The sequence below is a fragment of the Salvelinus sp. IW2-2015 genome, linkage group LG23 (genome assembly GCF_002910315.2).
Source record: "Salvelinus sp. IW2-2015 linkage group LG23, ASM291031v2, whole genome shotgun sequence".
Taxonomy (NCBI): Eukaryota; Metazoa; Chordata; class Actinopteri; order Salmoniformes; family Salmonidae; genus Salvelinus; species Salvelinus sp. IW2-2015.
The window spans coordinates 30,544,481-30,552,724 of record NC_036863.1 but is presented as its reverse complement, the minus strand read 5'-3'; the positions used below and the strand labels follow the sequence as shown (position 1 = coordinate 30,552,724).

Sequence of the window (8,244 nt, the reverse complement as noted above, 5' to 3'; positions counted from 1 at the left end):
TACACATAACTCATAAGGCAATCAGGCCCAATGGGTGACCGAGGTAAAGACCGTTTCAAGTTGGATATTCAACGGATATTCACGCTTTCAAACCTCAATAGCTTTCAAACCACTTGAGCCAAATAAGTGTCATTATGTTGGAAAAATTGCCCACAACATTGCACAGGTCTTATTTTCACGATTTGGAAATTAATTCGCTTTCCAAAGGGAATAAACATGTGTAAATGTGAGCACCATTTTGTATTCCAAGTTGAACTGGTAAACAAAGTACAAGCATTATTTACATTCGAATTTCAATAGCTTCTTGGTCATGTGACCTACTTGACTCAAACAAGGTCCAGAATGTCCAATGACTACCCTTCTATATTGCACACCATTTAGTTTGTCCATTTTCATCTCACAAGATTTTACATGAATTTCTCAAAATTTAAAATTTCAATAGCTCCTTGGTCATGTGACCTAATGACTTCAAACAAGGTTCAGAATGTACACTTAGTGGGCCTACACATTGCACACCCTTTAGTTAGTCCATTTTCATCTCACAAGATTTTACATGATTTTTTCAAAATGTAAAATTTCAATAGCTCCTTGGTCATGTGACCTAATGACTTCAAACAAGGTTCAGAATGTCCACTGACTATACCATCATATCACACACTCTGATGTTTGTCTACTTTCATATCATGCTATTAGACTTAAATCTGTAAGCTTTGCAGGCCTTCATTTCACAAGGGTGTTAAAACATTATTTTGAAGTTAACAAATGTTCCAGCCTCACAATAACTATCTTTCACATGGACACTGAAAAGATCTGCAAATGGCTGTATGTGGAATGGATCAAGGACAGGAGAGGTGTTCAAACAGAGGTGCTTAAAGGAAGRTGCACAGGTAGGCCTCATGAAAAGCACTGTTTTATATGCTCTTTTTAATCACAGTAATAGGCACTGATTTGTCAGTCAGAGTGAGCTTGATAAGGTGAAAGAATCCTTTTCATACCGTCACTTTCATATACTGTACATTTTTAAGACAAATCCTTCTACATTGAGGATAAGAATGCAGTTTACATAACCGGATAATGACTTGATATTTGAGTGCATTCACAACAAGCCACCTGCAGACAACTTACAAAATGCAATAGTGCATTTGAGGGTTAGTTTTTCTGATGAAAATAGTTATTTGATGCATGGCCTACTATTTCTAACTGGGAAAATAAATTCCTACGTCTTTTGTGAGTAAAATTGTTTTTCCAAAAATGATTTAGGTACATTTTTGTAAAGAGGTATGAGGGTTGTGATATGGGTGATTTAATAGTAAAATCATTTAAGGGATCAATACATGTCTATATTGCGTCCCCAGTATCTGCATGAACCATCATGCCAAGTGTTTTTGGTTGACCCTGCTGGACAGAAAGAGGAGGAGCAATCGGAAACACGCTGCATTCAAATTCAGGTTTTCAGACATGCGCAGAGCAGACTGAAAGGGGAAGGGTAGCTCTTGACTTGAACCACAGGGGTTCTCTGTAAAGAGAGAGTAATCCAAAAGGCACAGACACACCCCTTGACTTTCAACTGGCACCGTTGACCTGTATGTATTCTCTCCTGATTGGCTCTGTGGTGCACAGTCTGGCAGTCTGACTAAAGTGCCAGAGGTATGAGGAGAGACATCCTCCTTTGTATTTATGGGAACAAATATTTCCTAACACTTTGGATCCTATTCTTGGACAGTTAGAAGACACAATGCATCAATGGAAAAATACCGATTATTGGAGGACCAAATTTTTTATTTTTTTTGTAATAATGAATTACAACAATACTGAATGAACACTTATTTTAACTTAATATAATACATCAATAAAATCAATTTAGCCTAAATAAATAATGAAACATGTTCAATTTGGTTTAAAAATGCAAAAACAAAGTGTTGGAGAAGAAAGTAAAAGTGCAATATGTGCCATGTAAGAATGCTAACGTTTAAGTTCCTTGCTCAGAACATGAGAACATATGAAAGCTGGTGGTTCCTTTTAACATGAGTCTTCAATATTCCCAGGTAAGAGTTTTAGGTTGTAGTTATTGTCGGAATTATAGGACTATTTCTCTCTATACCATTTGTATTTCATTAACCTTTGACTATTGGATGTTTCTTATATGCACTTTAGTATTGCCAGTGTAACAGTATAGCTTCCATCCCTCTCCTCGCTCCTACCTGGGCTTGAACCAGGAACACAACGACAACAGCCACCTCGAAGCAGCGTTACCCATGCAGAGCAAGGGAATAAAAACTCCAAGTCTCAGAGCGAGTGACGTTTGAAAATGCTATTAGCGGCACACCGCTAACTAGCTAGCCATTTCACATCGGTTACACCAGCCTAATCTCGGGAGTTGATAGGCTTGAAGCACAACGAAGAGCCTCTGGCAAAACGCAGGAAAGTGCTGTTTGAATGAATGCTTATGAGCATGCTGCTGCTACCCACGCTCATTCTGACTGCTCTATTCAAAATCATAGACTTAGGTCATTAATATGGTCGAATCGGCAACTTCATCTCGAAAAACAGACATTTTATTCTTTTCAGTGAAATACGGAACTGTTCCGTATTTTATCTAACGGGTGGCATCCATAAGTCTAAACTTTCCTGTACATTGCACAACCTTCAATGTTATGTCAATAGATTACGTAAAATTCTGGCAAATTAGGGCGCCCAAACTGTTGCATATCACTGATCTGCGTGCAATGAACGCAAGACAAGTGACAACAATTTCAACCTGGTTAATATTGCGTCTAACCTGGATTTTCTTTTAGCTATATGCAGGTTTAAAAATATATACTTCTGTGTATTGATTTTAAGAAAGGCATTGATGTTTATGGTTAGGTACACATTGGAGCAACGATACGCACCGCATCGATTATATGCAATGCAGGACACGCTAGATAAACTAGTATATCATCAAAACCATGTGTAGTTAACTAGTGATTATGATGGATTGATTGATTGTTTTTTATAAGATAAGTTTAAATGCTAGCTAGCAACTTACCTTGGCTTCTACTGCATTCGCGTAAACAGGCAGGCTCCTCCGTGGAGTGCAATGTAATCAGGTTGGTTAGAGCGTTGGACTAGTTTACCTGTAAGGTTGCAAGATTGAATCCCCCGAGCTGACAAGGTAAAAATCTGTCGTTCTGCCACTGAACGAGGCAGTTAACCCACCGTTCCTAGGCCGTCATTGAAAATAAGAAGGTGTTCTTAACTGACTTGCCTAGTTAAATAAAGATTAAATAAAGGTGAAAAATATATATATTTTAAATCGGCCAAATCGGTGTCCAAAAATACCGATTTCCGATTGTTATGAGAACTTGAAATCGGCCCTAATTAATTGGCCATTCCGATTAATCGGTCGACCTCTACTAATTACTGTCCGTGAGTAACCTCAACCTTGTGGGTCTGTGGGTGTTTGGGCCAATAAAGTGCCAACTCAATTCTACCAGTGACAAATCTCTCATGCCCCTATGAACGGGGACACAGGGCAATAGTTTTTAATCTAAACCAGCCCTTTTTTGCTGGAGTACACTAACCCCTAATTGGGGCTCTTTTCTTGACACACAGTAGCAGTTTACCAGATAAGAAGTCAAGAAGATCAAAAAGTAGATTGTTGTAAGGGTGTATTATGTCTTGTGCTGGCCACATTGTCATATCCATTCTGGATTCTGAGTGGTAAAATCATAGCTGAAAAATGCCTCTATGTATGTGTATACATTTTCCCCCAGACAATCTACTGCAGAGTTCTGTCATGCTATCCAGGTCTGTGCCCAAACAGTTCGAGCTTCTACTTTTAAAAATCCACCTTTCCAGAAATAAGTACTGTTGTCGCTTGTTATAGACACCCCTCAGCCCCCAGCTGCGCCCTGGACACCATATGTGAATTAATTGCCCCCCATTTATCTTCAGAGTTTGTACTGTTAGGTGACCTAAACTGGGATATGCTTAACACCCCGGCCGTCCTACAATCTAAGCTAGATGCCCTCAATCTCACCCAAATTATCAAGGAGCCTACCAGGTACAACCCCAAATCCGGAAACTCGGGCACCCTCATAGATATCATCCTGACCAACCTGTCCTCTAAATACACCTCTGCTGTCTTCAACCAGGATCTCAGCGATCACTGCCTCATTGCTTGCATCCGTAATGGGTCCGCGATCAAACGACCACCCCTCATCACAGTCAAACGCTCGCTAAAACACTTCAGCGAGTAGGCCTTTCTAATCGACCTGGCCCGGGTATCCTGGAAAGATATTGACCTCATTCTGTCAGTAGAGGATGCCTGGTTATTCTTTAAAAGTGCTTTCCTCACCATCTTAAATAAGCATGCCCCATTCAAAAAATGTAGAACCAGGAACAGATATAGCCCTTGGTTCACTCCAGACCTGACTGCCCTTGACCAGCACAAAAACATCCTGTGGCGTACTGCATCAGCATCGATGTCATTTACAAAATAGCCTCCAACACTCCCCCTTGGTTTGTGCTGTGGTGGAGATCTTTGTGGGCTATACTCGGCCTTGTCTCAGGATTGTAAGTTGGTGGTTGAAGATATCCCTCTATTGGTGCGGGGGCTGTGCTTTGGCAAAGTGGGTGGGATTATATCCTTCCTGTTTGGCCCTGTCCGGGGGTATCATCGGATGGGGCCACAGTGTCTCCTGACCCCTCCTGTCTCAGCCTCCAGTATTTATGCTGCAGTAGTTTATGTGTCGGGGGGCTAGGGTCAGTTGGTTATATCTGGAGTACTTCTCCTGTCTTATCCAGTGTCCTGTGTGAATTTAAGTATGCTCTCTCTAATTCTCTCCTTCTCTCTTTCTTTCTCTCTCTCGGAGAACCTGAGCCCTAGGACCATACGTCAGGACTACCGGACATGATGACTCCTTGCTGTCCCCAGTCCACCTGGCCTTGCTGCTGTTCCAGTTTCAACTGTTCTGCCTGCGGTTATGGAACCCGTACCTGTCCCAGACCTGCTGCTTTCAACTCTTAATGATCGACTATGAAAAGCCAACTGACATTTATTCCTGATTATTATTTGACCATGCTTGTCACTTATGAACATTTTGAACATCTTAGCCATGTTCTGTTATAATCTCCACCCGGCACAGCCAGAAGAGAACTGGCCACCCCTCATAGCCTGGTTCCTCTCTAGGATTCTTCCTAGGTTTTGGCCTTTCTAGGGAGTTTTTCCTAGCCACCGTGCTTCTACACCTGCATTGCTTGCTGTTTGGGGTTTTAGGCTGGGTTTCTGTACAGCACTTCGAGATATTAGCTGATGTACGAAGGGCTATATAAAATAAACTTGATTTGATTTGATTTACTCAACAAATTGGATGCAGTCTATCACAGTGCCATTCGTTTCATCACCAAAGCCACATATACTACTCACCACTGCGACCTGTATGCTCTCGTTGGCTGGCCCTCGCTTCATATTCGTCACCAAACCAACTGGCTCCAGGTCATCTATAAGTCCTTGCTAGGTAAAGCCCCGCCTTATCGCAGCTCACTGGTTACAGCAGGTATATTTCACTGGTCATCCCCAAAGCCAATTCCTATTTGGCCGCCTTTCCTTCGAGTTCTCTGCTGCCAATGACTGGAACGAATTGCAAAAATCAYTGAAGCTGGAGACTCATATCTCCCTCACTATCTTTAAGCATCAGCTTACAGGTCATGGCACCTGTACATAGCCCATCTGTAAATAGCCCATCTAACTACCTCATCTCCATATTGTTATTTTATTTATATTTATTGTTTTGCTCCTTTGCACCTCAGTATCTCTACTTGCACATTCATCTTCTGCACATCTATCACTCCAGTGTTTATTTGCGAAATTGTAATTATTTCGCCACTACGGCCTATTTATTGCCTTACCTCCCTAATATTTCTTCATTTGCACACACTGTATATAGACTTTTGTGTTGTGTTATTGACTGTACGTTTGTTTATTCCTTGTGTAACTCTGTGTTTGTGTCACACTGCTTTGCTTTATCTTGGCCAGGTCGCAGTTGTAAATGAGAACTTGTTTTCAACTGGCTTACCTGGTTGAATAAAAGTAACATAAAAAAATACTATGTGGGAATGTCTCATGTCTGTTCTACGTGTAGTGTTGGTACATGGAATATTCCTCAACTTTATATATCATAAATTGCTTTTGCAAATTGAAGAATTATGTTCAACAACTGACATTTTCAGATTATTTTGACAAACACACTTTGGTGCTTACAATTCATTCTCTATTGTCATAGATTTGGTGGGCACTGTCATCTGTGATCTTGGTGATATGACCTTCTTTATGCACGTACTGATGAAACTGTCACTTAATATTTTTTTCTTAGTCTACAAACGCTCTACATTTATTCTCTGTGATAGGGTTGGATCCTATATGCTACTTTTATTAATGTCCTGTAAATGGTTCAGTGCCTATAATTTAGGCTGTGTGTAGAATGGAGCATAAAGKAAATTACCTCTACTACTAGATTACAGTGATAAGGAAAACAGCATACAAATTTGGCTTGTGTATTCATTTGCCTATAACTAATCAGAATTCCATTATGTTTACATAAAAACGAGAATATTTCAAAATGAGAAGATCCTGCCATGGAAAAGATGACTGGGTGGACATAAAGTGGAAAGTGGAAAGGAGGGGAAATAACTCACACCATGCAGCAGGACACCTTCAGCTGCGGGGTCTTTGTAATGCAGGTTTGATAGTTACACTTTCAATAATGAATGGTTAGCTGTTATGTGACAATTAGGTCAAAAGCTCTATTTTATTTTTTGGTGTCGATGACCAAGGAAGTTGCACAGAACTTCCCCAACATCCCCTCCCACATTGATATGGAACCTTCAAAAACACATGGAGCAACTGCGAAAAGAAATGGCTGAGGACATACTAAAGATGTCTGGTATGTAATGACATTTCATTCAAAGTAAATGTACGTTTATTTTTATGTAGTTGTGTCGGACAGCCATATGTTCAGTTCATGCCTATGATTTCAGAGTTCAACAAAGCCAACAACTGCTTCATGTGTGCCACTGATAAAGAACCTGGATGTGGCCCAAAGACTGACTGGGTTAGTAACTTTATTTAACATGTTTTACTTAATATTTTGACAGTGACGCATGTAAGACAATTTATGATATAACACAATGTAACGCTTGTCGTGGTTGGAGAAGAGTAGGACCAATGCGCAGCATGGTAAGTGTCCATATTGATTTAATACGAAATAATGAATACTGAACAAAAACAAGAAAAGACAAACGAACAATCCTGTACGGTGAACCAAAAACACAGAACAGAAAATATAATCACCCACAAAACACAATGAAAAACAGGCTACCTAAATATGGCTCCCAATCAGAGACAACGACTGACACTGCCTCTGATTGAGAACCATACTAGGCCAAACACATAGAAATAGAACAATAGAACAAAACATAGAAAAAACAACATAGAATGCCCACCCCAACCACGCCCTGACCAAACTAAAATAAAGACATAAAAAGGAACTAAGGTCAGAACGTGACACACAATGGATGGCTAATTTGTCATTTATCGTACTGCAATGATATTTTATATTTATAACGTATTACGCTTTGTTTTGTTTTAGATTGAATGTTTTGCATGCCAACAGTGGTTCCATGTGCTCTAACTAGGAATGAAGACGAGTTCAACAGAGTAATGAACACAAACTGGAAGTGCTGTCTTTGTTGTTGAAAATGTATGCTATACACCATCCACACTGAAGAGAAAAGTCAGAGAAAAGTCTGAGAACTTAAAAACAACATCAATGTAGAAGCCAACATACAAGTCTTAAGTAAAAACGAATGCAAATAGGTTAGAAATTGTGCTACTAATGCACATGACAGCACAAATTAAATCAAATCAAATGTATTTATATAGCCCTTCTTACATCAGCTGATATCTCAAAGTGCTGTACAGAAACCCAGCCTAAAACCCCAAACAGCAAGCAATGCAGGTGTAGAAGGAAAAACTCCCTAGAAAGGCCAAAACCTAGGAAGAAACCTAGAGAGGAACCAGGCTATGAAGGGTGGCCAGTCCTCTTCTGGCTGTGCCGGGTGGAGATTATAACAGAACATGGCCAAGATGTTCAAATGTTCATAAATGACCAGCATGGTCAAATAATAATAATCACAGTAGTTGTCGAGGGTGCAGCAAGTCAGCACCTCAGGAGTAAATGTCAGTAGCCGATCATTAAGAGT

General features: G+C 40.2%; 1 long non-coding RNA gene across 1 annotated transcript; it reads left to right on the top strand.

Moving 5' to 3' along the window:
• The first annotated feature begins 6,817 nt into the window (after nt 1-6,817).
• Nucleotides 6,818-7,809, top strand: LOC139022852 (uncharacterized). The gene is made up of 3 exons (XR_011473914.1): nt 6,818-6,926; nt 7,021-7,094; nt 7,632-7,809. It is a non-coding gene; the product is annotated as an uncharacterized lncRNA (long non-coding RNA).
• Nucleotides 7,810-8,244: the final 435 nt, after the last annotated feature.